This window comes from Protopterus annectens, chromosome 1.part1 (genome assembly GCF_019279795.1).
Source record: "Protopterus annectens isolate FY-2018-M chromosome 1.part1, PAN1.0, whole genome shotgun sequence".
Taxonomy (NCBI): domain Eukaryota; kingdom Metazoa; phylum Chordata; order Ceratodontiformes; family Protopteridae; genus Protopterus; species Protopterus annectens.
In genome coordinates this window covers 800,877,223-800,897,976 of record NC_056726.1, presented here as the reverse complement: position 1 = coordinate 800,897,976, position 20,754 = coordinate 800,877,223, and the positions used below count along the sequence as shown (strand labels likewise).

The 20,754-nt window shown below is 41.4% G+C and overlaps 1 protein-coding gene across 1 annotated transcript in view; it reads right to left on the bottom strand.

Annotated features, from left to right (window-relative positions):
- Positions 1-20,754, bottom strand: part of LOC122815057 (3-ketoacyl-CoA thiolase, mitochondrial-like) — a 509,895-nt gene that overhangs the window by 249,577 nt on the left and 239,564 nt on the right. The gene's annotated exons all lie outside the window — the stretch shown is intronic.

Below are 20,754 nucleotides of genomic sequence, written 5' to 3'. Positions count from 1 at the left end.
ATACAATGTAAAGGTTAATAATGCATAACAAATACATACAGAAACATGTTTTGGGTAGAAGTAAGGTTTAGCAGAAGGCAGAAAAACATTTTATGTAAGGTTGGACTGATTATAATGTCTACAAGAATATATGGTTGGAACTTGAATTTAAATGGGAAAAAAGGGGGGGGAAAACCCCCACCGGGGGGGGTCCCTTAGGGGAAAGAAGGGGGCGGGAAAAGGCTGAAAAGGGGGTGGGGGGCCCAAAAAACTCGGGGGGTGGGGGAGAAAAAAACCCCTTCCAGAAATCCACCCCCCAAATTGGAAAAACTGGGGTTCCTTGGGCCCAAGATCCGCCCTGGGGGGAGTTTTCCCCTTGGGGCCCGGGGAATTTCCTAACCCAATTACCAATACCTGGGGGACCAGGGGGGAAATTCGGGAAATTTTTGGCTAACCTCTCCCCGGGGAAAGGGGGGTTTCCCCGGGCCCTTTAGGAAGGACGGGAAAACGGACCTTTTGGCCCCAAACCAGTTCAGAAAGAATGGAACCGGGAGAACCATTTTTTCCCCAAAAATTTAAAGGGGGAAGGAATATTTTTGGGTGTCCTTTTTGGCTCCAAATAAAGCGGGTTTTTGGGTCAAAATTTTTTTTGGGGGCCTGAATTTTCCTTTCCCCCCAATTTTCCCCAAAAAGCCTTTAAAAATATAAGCTTTTCCCCCCCTTTTGAAAACCCGGGTGTAAAAATCCAGAGGAAACAGGCCCCGGAGGTGGTTTTTGGGCCCAAAAACATTTCAAAAAGTGGGCCGGGGAAAAGGGTTTTTGGGCCCGGAAAAATTTTTAAACCGGAATTGTTTTCCTTAGCTAGTTTTTAGAAAATAAACAGCTTTTTCTTCCCTTTTTGGCTGTTTCCCATTTTCCCCCTCAATATCTTTTCCCTTTTCCTTCCGGGCCCCTTGAAAATTTGGGCCGTACAAACCAAGGGGAGGGGCCCCTCCCCAAAACTTTTTCCCAAAAACCCTTTTTGGGGCCCTTCCTTTTTTTCCATTGTTTCCTTTGGGCCAGCCATCCTAGCTTCTTTTCTTCTTTTTTTTCCCTAGACATTTTTTCCAAAACCCTTTGCCCTCGGGCTTTGTTTTCCAAACCCCAAACCGGGGCAGCCCTCTAAATCCAAAAAACCTTATTTTTGGGGCCTTCCTCTTTTTTTAAAGGAAAAAAGAATTTTTTTTTTAAAAAGAAAAGGGAAAAAAAAATCTTGTTCCTTTTCCCCTTTCCAACCTGGAGGAGATGCCTCACTTAAACGGTGACTCCTAAGGGGGAAAGAAGAAATAAAAAGGACAAGAATCCTCTAACTTAAAAGGATTCTTGAGGAGACAACAAGGCCCAAAGAAAAAAACAGCCGCAAAGGAAAAAATACAATTAGAGAGTGAAAAAAATAGCACAAGGCTATTACAACAGAACCAGAAGTAATAGTAGATGATAATTAGGTGGTCACTGGTATAAAGATATAAAATATAAAATTTTACAAGCCTGAGTCAGTGAAGGCAATCCCAAAGCTTCAAGCGGCAAATGAGATCTGGGGAACAGCCACTAAGCACCATGGGATAGGACTCAGCCTCGAGCCAGTAGAAGCTCTCGAGCTTTAGTATTAGGCCAAGTCAGAGCCAAGTTTCGTCTCCAAACCCAACCAGCGAGAATGAAGGCGAGATCGGACAACATAACATCCATATCTATACGGACCTGATAAAATGAAGTATTTAGGAGTATGGGTTAAAAAGTTTTATGGCAGCTAAGGATATGTGAAAAGAGACTAAAAAGAAAATACAAAAACAGAAAATGGAAGATCTTGCCTATAGATATGGAAAGCAAGATGCAAGCAGTAAAAATGTTTTTGGGTCCTTCAGTTTTATGCATATGTCAGGTATATTTTATCAACCAGAAGAGAAGATGTGAATAGTAATTAATAAAGAAATGAAGTATTTTATCTGAGAGAGGAAGAGGGCAAGACTCAAGTGGAGTAGGCTGATCCTTCCAATATAGCAACAAGTTTTAAGATTACCTGATTTGAAGGGATAAACAGTTAAGGCTCTTAGGCATAACACAAGGAATAATAATAAAAGCGGGGGGGTTCAAGAAATAAGGAAAGAGGAGGACGTTGGATGTGCATCCTTAAGGAGAATAATAGATTATTATAGTCATAAAGCAGCAGAAAATATACTAAGAACTAAGCCAACATTCCAAATCATAGATTGTTAGAGATCCCCCACCATGACCCAGGACCCACACTCCTCATTCCTGGAGACATTGGAAAAAAATGAGGGTCCAACCAAATACCCTAATAATGGGTGATTTCAATTACCCCCACATTAACTGGCAAAACTACTCTTGTACTAATCCCCTTGCTCAACGATTCCTGGAATTTATAAACTCTAATGCCATGGATCAATTTGTCAACACCACTACCAGGGGGCAACAATATTCTGGATCTGGTCATTACCAACATGGGTAACCGGTGCTCAACGCCCGAGATCAACTCCTCGCTGGTTAGATCAGACCATAAACTAATCACCCTGGATATCCATACCCGACCCCACTCCCCACACAAGGAAACCACAGTAAAAACTTTCTCCAAAGCGAACTTCACATTACTCATAACAGATGTGGTTAACTTCGCAATGCCCCTGCAGATGGATAATACAATCATGACTGCTGAATCCTATACAAAAGCACTCTACAAGCACCTGCATGAGTGCATGGATTGTGTTATCCGTAACAAAACCAAGACACTATCCTCCAAAAAAAGGTAACCAATCTGGTGGTCCCCTGCCATTAACAAACTCTACAACAGAAGGAAGAAACTGTTGCAAAAGAGAGTAAAAACACAGGAATGGAGGAACTCCCTGACGGGCCTCAGTAAGAAGCTAAGATCCCTCATAAAATCCTCCAAAGCCAATTTTGAAAAAAAAATTGCCACAGATTCCAAAGACAACCACAAGGCATTCTTTAGCTATGTCAAGAATCTCCATGGCAACACCCGGATCTGCGCTGAGCTACAGCAGAATAGCACAAAATATACAGAGCCTACTGATATTGCCAATATCTTGGCAGATAGGTTCAGTGCTTACTTTACTCCTCTCTCACCCCCCCCCCCCAAAGGGCTTATAACTATACCAAATGATTGTAGAGCACCGTTAATCACAAACATGCAGGTAAAAATGACACTCTCTAAAGCCAAAAACACAGCTTCCATGGGACCGGACAACATCCCAGGCTGCGTCTTACACAAGCTCCAAAATGAACTACCCCCCCACCTAAACTCCATGTTCAATCACAGCCTCACCACAAGCTATGTGCCCACTGAATGGCGCACAACAACGGTTATCCCACTCCACAAAGGGGAAGCCACCACAGACCACAGGAACTATCGACCTATTAGTCTGACAAGCCTGGTCTGCAAGGCCATGAAGCGTATCATCATAGGTTCATAGGTTCATACTAGGCTATCTGCCCGAGGGCATTTACAAGCCTAGCCGATCGTTTTGTGGCTTACGCCACCCCTTTAGTATGGGGAACTATACCCATTATTTTGCTGCTCCCATCCATTGGTCAAGATTTCTCTTGAACAAGGCCAGCGAGGTGCTCTGCCTCACATGTACCAGGATTTTGTTCCACAGCATAGGGAGTCTTTGGGTGATGAATCTATCCCTCCAGCACATCCTATTAATAGCCGTGTCAAGGTTTAAGTCTCCCGCCCTTGTGGCTCTGATGGATCTAGATTTTTTGAGGTGAAGCATATTCATCAAATCTGGGTTTGACATGGCCTTGTATGTTAGGCAAAGGTCACCTCTGAGCAAGCGGTAGCGACTGAATAGAGCTGGAGTTCTTTCAGTCGGGCAGCATAGGACAGATTTTTGAGACCCTTTATCCTTTTGGTGAGGAACTTTTGTGGCCTCTCCAGCTGCTGCAAGTGTCGGGTCAGATACATTCCGAATGGGGCATTGTACTCAATCATTGGTCTGATGAGTGATGAGTAAAGGGAGACTATGACCTCCCTTGATCTAGATGAGAATCCCTTCATGATAAGGTGGGCAATGTAGAAGGGCTTCCTAACTACTTTAGCTACATGGGTGTCGAATGACAGACTACTATCAACCTGGGTCCCCAGGTCCCTGATAACTTCTTCTGTGCTCAGTGGATTGCCACCTATTTGGTAGCTAGGGGTAACCTTGTTTTACCCGAAGGGTATGACTATGCATTTTTTGGCATTTAACTTTAGGCCGTGGCTCTGGCACCAGTTATCCGTTTCTGTGAGACCCTTCTGAAGGATATCTGTGTCAGATGTGTTTTCTACTATGGCGCCCAGTTTGCAGTCATCTGCAAACTTTGTCAGCCATAACCCTCCTGTGTTTGCTTGTACTTCGGAAAAGTAGATGCCAAACAAGAGTGGGCCAAGGGACTGAGCCCTGTGGGACACCACTTGTGACAGGCTTTGAGTCTGACATGGCGCCAGCAACTCTGACCCTGTGGGTTCTGTCACTCAGCCAGTTTGCAACCCATCTTGTGATGTATGGGTTGACATTTAAGATGATGAGTTTTTCAATGATACCCGAGTGGGGTATTGTATCGAAGGCCTTAGCCAGATCGAGGTATGCTGTATGGACTGCCTTTCCCTCATCAATAGCTTTGGTGACTGTTTCGAAAAAGTCAACCAAGTTTAAAAGGCATGATCTGCCTTTGACAAAGCCAAACTGGGTTGGATCCAAAGTCTGCAAATTCCCTATGTCTTTATTTATGAGGTCCATTATGATCCTCTCCATGGCTTTGCAGATAAGGCTTGTCAAGCTAATGGGCGGTAATTTCCAGGGTCGGTGGAGGCACTGCCTTTGTGAAGTGGTACCACAGTTGCAGTGCGCCACTCCTGGAGTGCGTATCCAGAGGTAAGACTTTGATTAAACAGCTGTCCTAGCTGTGGGTTTAATTCCTCATTGAGTTCATGGAGCACACAGCCGGGGACACCATCAGGTCCCATGGATGCTGTGTTTTTGCTTTGGAGAGAGCAGTTCTCACTTGGGCGCTGGAGATGTTTGGGGGCTGCAATCGTTTGGTATAGATATCTCTCCTTTTGGGGGAGGGGAGAAGTTTGCACTGAACCTGTCAGCCAGTATGTTGGCAATGTCTGTAGGATCAGTAATCTTCACATCATTTTGAACTAGCTCTGAGCATATCTGGGAGTTTCCTCCCAGGTTTCTAACATAGCTAAAGAAGGCCTTATGATTGTCTTTTGAGTCTTTAGCTATTTTTCTCTCGAAATTTGCTTTGGATGATTTTATGAGAGCTCTTAGTTTTTTACTTATAGTGATCAAGGGTGTCTTACCTTTTAAGGATTTTGCTCTATCTTGAAACTCATAAACAAAGACATTGGTAACCTCCAAACTTTGGATGCTATCCAATTCGGCTTTGTAAAGGGTAGATCATGTCTCCTAAACCTGGTAGACTTCTTTGAAACAGTTACCAAGGCCATAGATGAGGGCAAGGTGGTTCACATAGCCTACCTGGACCTCGCTAAAGCCTTCGATACTATCTCCCATTCAGGAATCATAGATAAACTCACCAACCTTAACATAAACCCTTACGTCACGAGATGGGTAGCCAACTGGCTCATGGACAGAACCCACACGGTCAGAGTCGCAGACTCCAGATCTGACTCCAAACCAATGACAGGTGGAATGCCCCAAAGTTCAGTCTTGGGTCCTCTCCTGTTCGGTATATACTTCTCCAAAGTGCAAGCGACCACTGAGGGTCTATGGCTAACCAAGTTTGCAGGTTACTGCAAACTGGGTGCCATAATCGATTCCCCTACTGATGTAGACATCCTGCAAAAGGGCCTCACCGAGACAGATACCTGGTGCCAAAACCATGGCCTCAAACTAAAAGCCAAAAAGTACGTTGTCATTCCCTTTGGTAAAAACACGGAATACATGAATTACCAAATAGGGGGAAGTCCACTTAACACAGAATGTGTCATAAGAGACCTTGGGACCCAAGTGGATAGTAACCTCTCCTTTGACAATCACATAGCCACAGTGGTCAGAAAATCTTTCTACGTGGCCCAGCTAATCACAAAAGGGTTCGCATCTAGAAAAATGGAAGTCATTATCCCCCTCTACTGTTCACTTATCAGACCCCTCATCGAGTACAATGCCCCGTTTGGGACGTTTTGGACTAAATAGGGTGAAGTCCATTTAACACAGAATGTGTCATAAGAGACCTTGGGACCCAAGTGGATAGTAATCTCTCCTTTGACAATCACATAGCCACAGTGGTCAGAAAATCTTTCTACGTGGCCCAGCTAATCACAAAAGGGTTTGCATCTAGAAAAAAGGAAGTCATTATCCCCCTCTACTGTTCACTTATCAGACCCCTCATCGGGTACAATGCCCCGTTTGGGATGTACCCCACAGGATACCTGCAACAACTGGATAGGCCCCAAAAGTACTTCACAAAGAGGATTGCTGGCCTCAAACAGTTGTTCTATGCCGACCAGCTCAAGAAGCTCCAACTCTACTCGGTCGCATACCGCTTACTCCAAGGAGATCTCTGTCTGATATACAAAGCTATGTCAAACCCAGAATTAATGGACATGCTCCACTTAAAAAAATCCTAATCTCCCCAAACTACACACTCTAGGGACCTAAACCTCACCACATCAATAAATAGGACATGCTGGAGGGATAGATTCTTGACCCAGAGACTTCCAATGCTCTGGAACAAAATAACCATCTATATCAAGCAGAGCTCATCACTAGCACTGTTCAAGAAAAACCTTGATGAGTGGATGGGTAATAGGAAATTCACCCCTGGAATCACATCTATGGCTCTGCTCGATAGAGGGGCAGGAATTTAATCTACATGGGTGGCGAAAGCCAAGACACTTTTGGCTAGGCTTACTTATGCCCTCAGGCCAATAGCCTAGTACCTACCTATGAACCTATGAACACAAGAATGCAAGAATGGAGAAAGGATGACTGCAATTAGGGGTGCAGAGAATAGGCAAGAGGGGGCTGGAATTTACTGGAGGAAACTAGCAACAGAACCAATGCATCAGGAGCAAATAGAAAGGGGAAGGTAATATACTGGGAAGAGGACAAGAAGCCATTTGGACTGCAGGCTAGATACTACGTTCTCTATCAGGGACTGATATCAGAGTATAGGCAAAGAGAAAGAGAGAGGGGACTCCTAAGTGAAAGACCTGCACTGGTTAAGTTTTTAGCTGAATCTAGAACAAACATTGCTGTTAAAAAATAGTTAGTTAGTAGGACATATAAAATATTGCATGACAGCTATAGTAATCAATCAGAGGAGGTCAGAAAAGACTTGGAAGAGAGCTTAGATAAGCAATTCACAGAGAAACAATGAGAAGACATATACATGGCTCCCAAATATGCAAAACCTTTAGAAGATTTAGGATTTATACTTGGGATGTGTTTGCATAGGTACCTTTACACACCAGGGAGGCACCAAAGAATTATTCCTCAGGAAGATGACAAATGCTTGAGGTGTAATGGACAGGAAAGAGATATCTGGAGCCTATGTCTTCTGAATGCAATGAGTTCAAAGGCTTTAAAAATTCCCTACAGAGTACTCTGTCAAGAATACTGGGCAAGCACGTGAATATAATCAAGGATTTTTTCTTTGGGATACAGGATCTGAACTGCCAAGATATAACATGTCCTTTTCAAGTTTAACTCTGGTGGCTGCCAAAAAAAGCAGTTACTAGAAAATAGAAATCAAAGTTTAAACCAATCATACCTGAAGTACTGAATATTGTAACAGAGATAAAAGAACAGGAAGTGGAGTCTTTAGAAAAGGGTAGGAGTAAATTATGTAATACTGCAGTGGTGGTGCTGCGGTAGCGTTGTCGCCTCACAGTAAGATGTTAATCTGTTCGATTCTCAGCTAAAGCGTCTTCTGTGTGGAGACATGCGTGAATGGGCGTACCTTCACTGAAGTTTGTACATCAGAGCTGGCAACTTGGCAACTCGGTAAAAATCTACTGCCAATCATTAGTGGACCGGAGTTCCGCTGTGGCAACCCCTAACTGGGTAAAGCCGAAAGACACAACAACAAGGAGTAAATTATGTAGAAAAAAATTGCAGTTGTGGGAACAATACATTTTTTTATTTACTGACATTTGTTAAACGAGATAGTCCACAGGGCCAGTAAGGGCCCATTTTCAGTGGATGCCCGGGGAGAAAAGCTCCATAATCAATATACAATGTAGATATGTGACAAGATTTAACAGTTGCAAAGGTCCATAAACATACACGTGAATGAGAAAATAACAATAAGTTACAGTGAAAAGACAGAATGAGGTAATAGTACAGTAAAAATAAACTTAATAGTATACTGGAGATAAATCAGCTTAATAGTATACTGGAGATAAATACAATGTAAAGGTTAATAATGCATAACAAATACATACAGAAACATGTTTTGGAGTAGAAGTAAGGTTTAGCAGAAGGCAGAAACAACATTTTATGTAAGGTTGGACTGATTATAATGTCTACAAGAATATATGTGACATATAATGTTTGTAAATCTGAATTAGTTAATATTGTTTGATTACTATTATACAAATGTGAGTATACTTAAGACACAAACAATACTTTTATTTATTTATTTGTTTATTTAATGTATTTTATTTTACATTTGTTAACCGGTAGTGTCCGGCTGGGCAAGTAGCCTGTTTTCAGTGGAGACCCGAGGAGAAAAACTCCATAACAATAGTACAAAAAAGACTGCAAAAATTTTACAAAGATTTACAAAGAATATACAAAAAATTTAACAGTTGCCTAAAAATCACAATTTACAAAGAGAGAATGTAAACAGAAAACATTACATTTCCTAGGCCTTACTACAGACAGTAATAGGAAACTCATTAGGTACATAACTAAAATAAACTATTGTGGTATTTTCTTTTGTTGGAAGTAAGACAAGGAGAAGATAGCAGAAAAGAAACATTTGATTGATGACATGAGAAACTAGCCAGGAGCAGTACAGTAGCATAACCATTGTTGAGTAAGGTATTCCTTTAGGAGTTGTTTGAAGCTACGACTATCTGTGTTTTTTTAGGATATTCTGAGGTATTAGGTTCCACTGTTTGGCTACTTTATTGGAGAAGAGAGTGTCACCAAAGTGACTATGGAACTTTGTTACCTTGAGTATAAGTTTATCAGATGATCTAAGGGTCCAGGGGTTGGTATTTAGTTGCACTAGGTTGGAGAGTGCAGGGCAGTTTTCAGGTTTGCGGATAATGGAGTGGGCAGTGGTGAGCTGAATGAGCGATAACAGCTTGGGAAATTCAAGCCAGTGTAGTTTTTGAAGAGCAAGACAATTATAGGTCCTATTGGGTATATTAGCAGCAAATTTTGCTATTTTATTACAGCAGGAATCAAATAAATGTGGATCAGACATGCTAGTTACTGAAAATTTGAGAAAGTAGAGAATAGTAGATAAGAGGTGGGATCTGCCTGTGGCTAGTCTGGTGATTTGAGTGAGGTTAGGTTTGGCTCTATATAGTGTACCAAGTTTGTTGTGAACTTCTTTAATTGTGAGTGATATGTTTACTGAATGTTAGGTTGTTGTCTATTGTGACGCCAACTAGTTTTGTTTACTTAACTAGTTCTATTACAGTGCTATTAGTGGAGTAGATGGAGAGAACAGGTGGGTTTGCTTTGGATTTCCTGTTGGAGAAGACCACTAACTTTGTTTTGTTTGGTTTTAGGATGAGCTGAAGCTCATTAAGTAATTTTCAATATCTACAAACATTTTTTGCAGTTTATTCTGGAGTTCATATAGTGTGGGAGCAGAGCAAATAAGAGTAGCGTCGCCGGCATATTGAATGATAGAAGCAGATTTAGTGGCAGTTTAGACTATTTGTGAATATAATAAAACGGAGAGGGCCAAGAATGGAACACTGAGGAATCCCAAAAGAGACTGGGAGAAGTGTGGAGAGTTTATTATCCCATTTAGTTGCCTGTTGTCGATTAGCAAGGAAGCTAGGTAGCTTAAGAACCAGTTGAGAGCTGTAGTGTTGAGGTTGAAGGAGGCTAGAGTGTTGAGTAGTAGTTGGTGGGATACCATATCAAAAGCTTTGGACATATCAAGGAATATAGTAGAGACTAGTTGTCCATTGTCTTTGAGGAGGTTAATGTAGTTAGTGAACCTTATATGGGCTGAGAAGGTACTGTGTGTGATGACCCACCACTGGACCAATAATCAAGGAGTCTCAATCCTCACCACTGGCAGCAGTGGGGGACGTACACTGGGAGGATGACAAGTACACACACACTATTTCCAGATGCAGCTCTCTGCATCAAGTGCAATTTTCCTTAAGAGCACACTGAGGCCACAATCATTCCGAGGCTGGTTTCTCCCTCTTTCTTCAGATCTTCAATAAGATTCCCCACTGGCACAGCTACAGAGTTGACTTCTCAGCTGAGTGGCCAAGCCAAGACCTCCAGCACCCTCTCTGTCCAACCAGTGCTTCATATCCCTGCCCAAGTAGCTGACACACACACATACACACACACACACACACACATATATATATATATATATATATATATATATATATATACATACACACACACTTTGAGGTTTGATTTATACACACACACATCTGTGAAAGGCTGGCATGAGTTTACTAGCTATTCCCCCCATTTGCCCAGACTATAAGGTAGTTATCACTGCCACCAGCCACCTCCTTATCAGCTACTTTAAGGCCCTTAACAAAGGGTGTCCAATCTTAGTGTGTAATGTTACTGTTTAATACAAATGGTAGTTTGACCAAGAATAAGACTGTTGGGAGTGGCCCACAGTGTCATTCAAATAAGTATGCAAATACTCTCAGAACTTACAAATCTCTACATTGAAAAGCCACAATGAAATGCTTAAATATACTCAATAATAAATAATAAAAGACCACGACAATACTAAATATATATATTCACAGTGACAGCAGATATCAAAATCAAAGGAAATATTTAAAACAACATTGCAGGACAGTGTCAAATATATCAAGAAAAAAACATCTAAACTATGCTTCACTATATACCTGACTGAATCTAAGAGAATTACTATACCTGAGAAACTTACTTCATTAGAGCAAGGCAGATGTGTGGTGAATGGTTCCAGTTGTTGTCAGGTCAAAGACAGAATACAGAATGCTCAGTCTCTCTAAGAGAGTTCTCAAATCAATACCTCAAATATTACTGCTGGGATAGCTTGCAGAATGACATAATTTCTTGTCATCTAACTCTAGCCCAAATGAAACCCCCACTGCTGGAATCTGGCAGCATTTAGCATCTACTTGTGAAAATATATAGCCCTCAGATCTTTGGCAGAGGTTGGAAGTCATAAAACAATAAAACACTTCTAAGACAACACAGAAAACTTCTCAGCACACTGTGTCTCCTTGCTGCATTAAAACTGAAAAATATCATCTTTTATTGCATAGCCATAAAGTAATTTAATTTCAGCTATTTTTCTGAAGTTTTGCTGGACTGAAGATGGCCTCCAGTGTTCCAGTTTCCACTATTAAAATATATACATTTACACAGTTACAACAGTGCATGTATATTTCTCTTCTATTCCAGTAAGGCATACTGTAGTTACATTTTAAGCACAAACACTTTATAAAATATGTTTTCAACACACGTCTGTACAAACCTACTTTGATGTACACATGACATACAGTTCTAATAAAGCTGCAACACAAGCATCTTATATGAATCATGTTGATATTCACAAATGACATATAATTATTTACAAATTTCCAGATATCTGTGCTGGCAGTATCCCCTTTGTCACACCATGTTTTGCACGGAAGCCATGAGGTGAAATAGATAAGAGGTTATTTGTAGTGAGGTGGTCAAGTGAGCTGCTTATGGATACATTCTTCTAAGATTTTGGCTACATGTGAGAGAATGGCAATGGGACGATAATTAGAGAGGTCTTTAGATGGGCCTCCCTTGTTGAGGGGAATGATATGGGATATTTTCCAGAGTATGGGGACATATTGTTCTGCGATGCATCAATTTATTAGGATAGATACAGGATAAGCAAGGGAGCTGGACAGCTGTTCTTAAGACGTCACTAGGGAGTTTGTCAGCTGCTAGATAGGTAGGTTATAGTTTTGATAGGAGTTTTTTGATAGTATAGGTTTCTATGGGTTTAAAAGAGAAGTAGCTGGGTTTAGAGTTAGTGGAGGTAGGCACTGTAAGTGGTTGGTTAGATTTGTTGTTGTTTATAAGTGAGGTGGTAGTTGTGATGAAATGAGAGTTAAATTGGGATGCTAAGCATTCAATGCTATTTGTTGTACAACATGCAGGGCTAGAGGTTTTGCAGGGTTGAGGAAGAATTAATGTTTTGCCAAAATTTTTGTGGGTTATTTATGTGCTTTTGCTGACAGGCTAGAAAATAAGACTTTTTGTCAGCTAATATCTGCTTCTTAGTTAGGTTTCTTAGTTGTTTGTAAAAGGTGAGGTTTTCTGAGGTTTTGGAGGTTTGATAAGCAGTCCAGGCTCTATCCCTTTGCTTAATGAGAGATTTAGTATCTTTGGTTATCCAAGGTAGGTTTTTTGCTTTGGAGCGTATTTTTCTTGTTGGAGCAAGGTTATTAAGGATGTTGAGGAAGGTATCATTAAAATATTGTACAGCTTGGTCTAGGTGGAGCGATTTTAGAAGTGATCAGTTGTAGTTTTGAAGTAGGGAATTTAAGATGATAGGTGAAATGTTTCTGTTGTTGTATATGTGTCTGAAAATGACATTACAGGGGGAGTGGATGTGTTTCCTTAGTAGAAAGGTAGGGGAGTGACCATAGAAATAATCGGGGAGGTACCCAGCATGGTGGGAAAGGTAGGCCTTATTAGTTAGTATCTAGTCTAAAAGAGATTCTTTCTTAGTGTGTTTATCGATTCTAGTGGGGGAGTTTATACTTTGGGTGGAATTGATAAAATTGGAGGGGCTGTCAGATGAGCAGGATAGCCAGTCCAAGTTGTAATCGTCTAGCACTATCGTTTCTTGGTTGAAAGCAGAGGATGCCCAGAATAGGAGACTTTCAATGGTAGTTAGATAATTTCCCGGTGATTGGTAGGAGGTAATAATTACAATGGTTTTATGTGGATTTACTTCAAATTGAGTGTTCTGCTTCTGATAGATTTGGGGTAGTACAGATTATTTTTTTGATAATGATGACATTTTTAAACATGCTTGCAATGCCTCCATCATTCTTGCTGACCCTATCTTGTCTAATAATATTATAATCACTAGTATTTCCTCATCTTTAATGTGGGGTTTTAGCCATGTCTCGGTAAAAATTACTATATCAGGAGTGTAGGTAGCTAGGGCTGCATGAAATTCATTAGTTTTTTTGTGATACTGTTGAGGTTAAAATGAGTTATGAGCATGTTTGATTTGGAACTTTTTAGGGTAGGAAGGTGGAGGATACTATAAGCAGGTGTTGTGGGTGTTATTGGGTGGGGTGGCAATAGCTGTGTAGACCCTGGGTTAGGATGTATGTCAGCTTGGAGTTTGATTTCTATTAGTGAGTGTAGAAGAACAGACAGTTTGAGCTTGGATATTAGTCGATGTAAGAAATCCAGATAAGAAAGAGGGATGGGGGTATGGACATATTTATACTGGAAGAGTAATATGTTAGAGTTAATATAGAGGTTAGAATAGATGTGAAGATGGCTACTTGGTTTTATATGGTATGTAATAGTGGGGTGTATAGGAGATGGGTAGTGTGTTATGTTTGATGTGATGAAGGCAGTGGAGTGGGAGGCTAGGTAGAGGGTAATGAGTAGGAGAGGGTTGCTCGAAGAGTGGTGATAACTGACACGATGAATGGTAGAGAAAATGTTAGGAGAAAAATATGGGTGGGTTGGTGTGTGAAAGTTTACTAGAGAGAGAAGTGTACTGATGCAGTGATATGGTAGAGGACAGAGTGTTGTGTGAGGGATGAAATAATGGTTAGCGAAGTGGGAGGGGAGAAAGTGAAAGATACATTAAAACATAATTCAATACATAAATAAATAATTAAATTCAATAAATAATAAATAAATAATTCAATAAAGTTGTTTAAAAACAATGACATAGGAAATCTTCAGACACTTGTTCCAACTCAGTTTGGTTTCACCAAAGGAAGGTCATGCCTACTGAACCTTGTGGATTTCCCTGAGAAGGTCATCAAGGCATTGGATGGGGCACAAAGGTTCATACTGCCTACCTTATCCTAGTTAATGCATATGATACAATACCTAACTTGGGCACAGAATTGGGCATAAACCACTATGTAATTTGCTGAATAGCCAGCTGGCTCACAGACAGGATCCAGGGAGTTAGGACTGGAAAGACAGCCTCCACAAAAAGACCAAGCACCAGTGGAGTCCTCCCAGGGCCCTGTGCTGGGTCCACTCCTCTTTAGCATCTATTTTTTGGAAGTCAAGGCCAATGTCAAGGGCTTCTGGATTACCAAATCTGTAGATGACTGCAAGCTAACAGCAATCATAGAAACCCCCCCTAAGATACTAACATCTTACAGGAAGATCTAACACAGAGAAATGAATGGTGCCAAAGTTTAAAATTCAATGCCAAAAAATTCATAATAGTACCTTTTGGGAAGTTGGCTACACAGGGAGATTAGCTCATTGATAAAACACCCCTAAAAGCTGACACAGTAATCATGGAATTAGGGACTTACGAAGATATTAATCTGTCTTTCGACCAACATGTGTGTAAAGCTGTAAGAAAATCATTCTATGTCACTAAACTTATAAGTAAGGGCAAGGCATCTAGGTCTCTAGCAGAAGTCATTGTGCCACTGTACTCAGCCATGATCAGACCCATCAATGACTTTAAGACCTCCTACAGTATTGTACCTGACCAGGCGCAAGCAACAACTCAATGTCCACAGAGGTTTGTTTAAAAAAAAATACAGGGAGTAAACATTATGCCATATGCAGATCATCTCAAAGCCCTGTCTCTATATTCTTTTATTGTTTCCTACAGACAGCTGAGGGGCAATTTATGCCTGGCATACAAGGCATTCTTGGATCCCACTCTGATGGACCTTTTGCAGATGTGCAAAAGAAGCAGCACCAGGAATTGTCAGATCTAAGGATTTAAACTTTGCTTACAACTTAAACAGGACATGTTGAAGGGACAGGCACACATCATAGAGAATTTCCATTCTCTGGTTTTGACTTCTCATCCATGTGAACCAGAGCCTTTCCCTAACACTATTCAAGTGCAGTTTGGACCACTAGATGGGAAATCAGGGATTCACTCCAGGTCTGACAGCTAAGTCTCTAAAGGACAGTGGCAATTGTTAAATCATGCTGTAATATATTCCCCTTAAAATACCCTCTAAGGCACAATAATTCATGGAATACATATGGGTTGCATGGCTAAGCTTTGAACTAAATATCTTTTGGCTAACTGACCCAATAAAGCCTTCATCAGGTCTGTGACAAAAACTAAAATCATATACGCAGGTATATAAGTAAAAAGAGCTAACTAGACAGATACAAGAAAAAACACACAAAGCTATCTAACCACAAACTTTATCTAATTAGAACACTATAAATATAAATATTTATCTCTGTGCAATACTATTTAATAAGCATCCATCCATATGTATTAATGTGCATAAAAACTAAGTTATTTACAGTTCAGAAAAAAATGTCAATGCTTTGCAGCTGAGAGAAAAAAAAAAAAACACCCGTCATGACAGTTTTCATGTTTACTGCCCCCAAAAAATGTTTATACAATGAAAACCACTAGAAAAAAATACAGAAAACAGTGGATGAAGTAAACTGGTAATGTATAAAACATACAGGTGTGTGCATGGGTGTGCATGAGGGTGCACCAGTATGCTAAATTTGGGAATTATACCAAAATTGTTATGGTAATAGTGGCATGAAAAAATGTGTGTTTTGAATCTACTGTAAATCAGAATTGAGGTTAAAGTAACTAAACAGATATACATTTACACACATTTTGCACATAATTTTTTAATACTTTTTGGTAGGTTTGGTTAAAGTAACTAAACATATATATATTTACACACATTTTGCACATCATTTTTTATTATATTTTGGTATGTTTGGTACCTTTAGTACATAAAAATATTTTCTCACAAACTTCCTAAAAAAACTTTACAGACTGTGTGGCAGCTTACGCAAATTCAATTTGCTCTTAATAGAGCAATAGTAGGTAAGTTCTGATTTTCTGAATGCATTTAATTTCAGCTGCCAGCATAATTCTTTTTTCTCCAAAAATGTCCCCTTTAAGCTCATCCATCTCCACACAGCCCAGAATGATAAACTTAAATCCAGAATGTTTGGGATGTTTTAAAAAAAAGTTATGTACTCACCATAACATTCCATGTTTGTAGTCCATCACTGTCAAATTGAGGGTGTGTAAGGAGGGATGAAGTGAGCCCGACATGTGACTCAAGAAATCTGGTACTGGGTCCAGAATCCAAGGATCGTCTAGGAGAAGAGGCCTGAGAAAGGGGACCCAAACCTGACGGCCCCAGAAAAGCACAGTCAGGCCCCACATCAGAAGCGCTGGTAAGGCCGGCCCCGAAAGGAATAGCAACCTCCCTGGTTTTGTGGTCCGCCCCTGCCTCTAGGGCGACGTCTACCATTTCCTCCTCCTCCTCTGCCTCTGAAGGAGGAGTCACCCTGTGCATCCTGGAAAAACCTCTGGGACTTCTTGAGCCACATTTTACCACCCCTCTGATCCTTTGGGTATGGTCTAGAGGGTACAGTAAAATGTACTCCCACGGCAGAGAGAGTTTTCATTCTTGCTCGCGCCAGGTGAGAGTGTCCTTTACCTTAGGTCCAAACAATGAAGAACCGTTGAAGGGGGGAGTTGGTAAAAGTAGACTTGAATGGTTCCGCTAAATTACACAAACGCATGCAGGAATGACGCTTTAGGGAAATTCCTGAACCCGCTGCTCTACTCGCTCCATCAGTTGCATACGAGATAAGCCTCATGGACGAGTTGACAATAGAGTTCAAGGTGAACAACTGGGCAGACACCTTGTCAGGGACTCCCTCAGTAATTGTGCTTGTAGAGAATCTCCTAACTCCTTAAGGAAATCTCTCTGAAGCCTTGTGAAGTGTGTAAGATAGTTCAGCGATCTAAAGGTAAATGCCACTGAAGAGAAGATACACTTACCATATCTGTCCATCATTCGAGACTCCTTATTCGGTGGAAGAACAGAAGAAGAAGTTTCTGCTAACTCCTTCTTAGTGGCCGTCACCACCACCATGGCATCTATGGGAACACTTTTAGACAAAAATTCCTTTTCTGGGGGTGCAGAAAGAAGCTTATTTGGTCTCCTGGGGACTAGCTCCACAGCATCATGAGTATTCCACACCTTTCAACTAACTAGCTCCAGCAGTTCATCAAAGGGTGGAGACACCCAAGAGGCTGAAGGTTGAGACCCAAAAGACTTCAGGTACATTGACTCCTCATCAGAAGGGGTGACAGTGGGCCAGCTGCACCTCTGCTTAAGGATTTCCAGGATGTCAGTGAATGAGACATCATCAGAGGATGACTTGGGGGACCCTTCTGACTCCTCGCGGTCAGTGTCAGAGGTCAGAGATTCATCCTGGGAGTCTACAGGCTTCCTCGTACATGTTCTCATCCGTGGCGGCTCTTCGAAAGGATATTCCGGGGAGGTCTCAGAAGAGTGGGGGCCACTGGCCAGAGGCTCCTGAGGCTGCAGGTCTCTGCTGTCCAGGGAGAGAATAGGAGCCGAGACAGAAGTAGGTGCCCCAGGGGAAGAGAGTCGGTACCCCTGGTAGGAGCTGAAGATCAGGACAGCACACTCCTCATCATCTCGAATGCTGACCTCTTCAGCTCCAAAGACTTCCTCGGCTCTAAGGAGACTGAGGATGCCATTGGTTCCAGAGCCATCAGCTCTGAGCTAGATGCAAGATCCGAACTCACCCTCGCCGATGAGCTGAGAGGGAAGCTCGGAACCGAAGAGGATCGGTTCCAGGCATCCCTGTCGAAGCCAACCCGGCAGCTTTGGCTTCTAGACACCACAGATGACACAGAAAGTGTCAGAGTGGAACTCTGCTCCGAAACAGCCACAGAGGGAGCTGGAGCCGAGGGTTCCACCAGCAGTACCAAACACTCTGGCTCTAAAAGGCCAGCATGGCTTGGAGGAGGAATGACCGAAGGGGGCTTAACGGGCTCAAGTGGCCCCGGAACTGACTGGGTCGGAGCCAACAACAATTTCGGTAAGGCAGACGACTTCAAAAGTCTCAGCACTACCCTCTCCACATCTTCTTCCGATAAACTCCTGGAAGACCTGGAGGACAGAGTAGGTGAATGGGATCTCTGCAATATTGGTGACTTCAATGTAGGGGAGACCAGTAGAGGTTCCATAGACCAGCCCCGTAGAATACTCTCACAGGTCGGTTCTGAGCTACTTGGCGCCGACCCTGTAATCACAGTAGTACAACTCTCAATCGGCACCTAACTCTGTGGAGCCGATGAGACAGTGGATTTGTCAGACTTAGTCATTTTAACAGGTGGCTCCGAGACAACAGCCGGTGCTGGGGAGGGCCTCTTAGAGGACTTGGACTTTTCATTTTTAGATCCCCAAGATCTAGCAGAGGAGGGAGAGCTAGCCAGACTTCATCAAAGGAAGGTTTTAGGAGACCTTTTAGGATGAGCTTATTTTTTCTTTCTTGCAACACCCTAGCACTGAAAGAGTGGCAAAATAAGCATGTTTCCTGTAAGTGGATGGCCCCAAGACAGTAAGCGCAGTTACTGTGGCCATCCATTATATACATCTTCTATGAGCATTTTATGCATTTTGTAAAGCCAGATGGCTTATGGTCCTTGTTTTCCTTAGACATTCTCACAGAAGATGAGCTCACACACACACACACACACACACACACACACACACACACACACACACACACACACAGAAAAAGAAAGGGAGGACTAGGTCCTTTAACTTAAACGGGCCTAGCCCTACAGGAACGGTAAAGAGACACCACAAGGACTGGGTCCTCTATCTTAAACAGGCCTAGCCCGGGCAGGAATAAAGAACGGGAAACTAGGTCCTCTAACTAAAACAGACATGGGGGGACAAAACAACTAGAAAGACTCAACCACACTCAAAACAGGACTAAAGTGTAAACTTTTACTACACAAGGTGAACAGAACCTCATTCTGTTTGCAACACTAATAAAAATAGCAAGCGGAAATCCGCAAAAAAATCAAAACTTATAACTACTTAACAACACACACAGCCTAACTGCGCACAAAAGGTGCTTACAATTACTAATATCTAATTATTAAAAAGAGAAAACTGGCACACAGGATATCAAGTACTATAAGGCCAAAAGGCCAACTGTACTAAAAGAAATTGCACACAAATGGCGCACTAATAAACGCTACCTATTCTAACTTGCAAACTACATTAACTATGACTATACAATGTTATATAACACTATTAAAGGTAAGACAGGAGAATAATCCAAAAATTTTGAATAAATTTGAAAAACTTAGCCAGAGCCAAGGAGAAGCACAACCAAACTCGTCAATGCAGCAAACGAGATCTGGGGATTGTACTGGTGCACCATGGGATGCCTACCTAGCCACAAGCCACCTAGAAGACTTCCAGCTTGTAAATAGGCCGAGTCGGAGCCGAGGATCCTCAGGGTTCTGTCCTAGGCCCATACTTGTTTAGGATGTATCTTTCAGATCTATCTTTTTCATCTAAGGTGTTCTATAGTCTAAATGCAGATTAATTGAAAAACGGGAAATAAACTGATTGTATCTGTTACAGACAGGATATCTCTGCAAAAGAACTTGACTAAATTGACTAAATGGGTAAATAAGGATAACATACTGATAAATACATCAAAAACTAAGCATGACATTTGGGAGAGAGACTTGAAGATGAATATTCAATAAAGCAAACAGTGTCTGAAACTGTAGATTCATTTAAGGATCAGAGTATACGGGTAGATCCAGCTTGGGAGTTTTCTGACCAAATCAACCAAGTGGTCAATGACAGTTATAATGCTATAGGCTGTATAAAAAAAGATTTATACAGTTTAGGAAATCAAAAGTGCTGAAATCATTATAAGTTACATCAGACTCAGACCAGAGTATGGAATAATAATATGGAAACCTTACAAGAAAACTAGCATGAGTAAACTGGAATGAGTACACCAGAAATGTACTAGTGATGTGAAATTTTAATTTATCACAAGAGACTAAATTATCTGAACTTGACATTGTTTCATACAGATATTTAAGAGGAGACGGTATTCAGGTATATAGGACATTTAGAAACAACTACCTCTGGGAATGTTTGGGGTTATCAAAGAATGGCACAGTATAATCAGACGACCTGTGGTGATGGCTACATAGGAATGAGAGGTGTACTGAACAGTTCTCCGGCAGCAGCTGATGCATGGAACAGACTACCCAATTATAATAAAACAAGCACTAATTTAGATATTTTTAGCAACTTGGACACTTAAGGGAATGATTATTTTGGTACATTGGCAAGATAGTAGCACATTATTGCCCATGCCTGAAATATGTATATGCATGTATAGATCTATATATAATTCCATGTCAGTACACGCAGAAAAATGGCAAAACAAATTAATTTACAAATGCACTGGTCAACATCCTGTTAAAACAAGTACATGACTGTCATTTCTT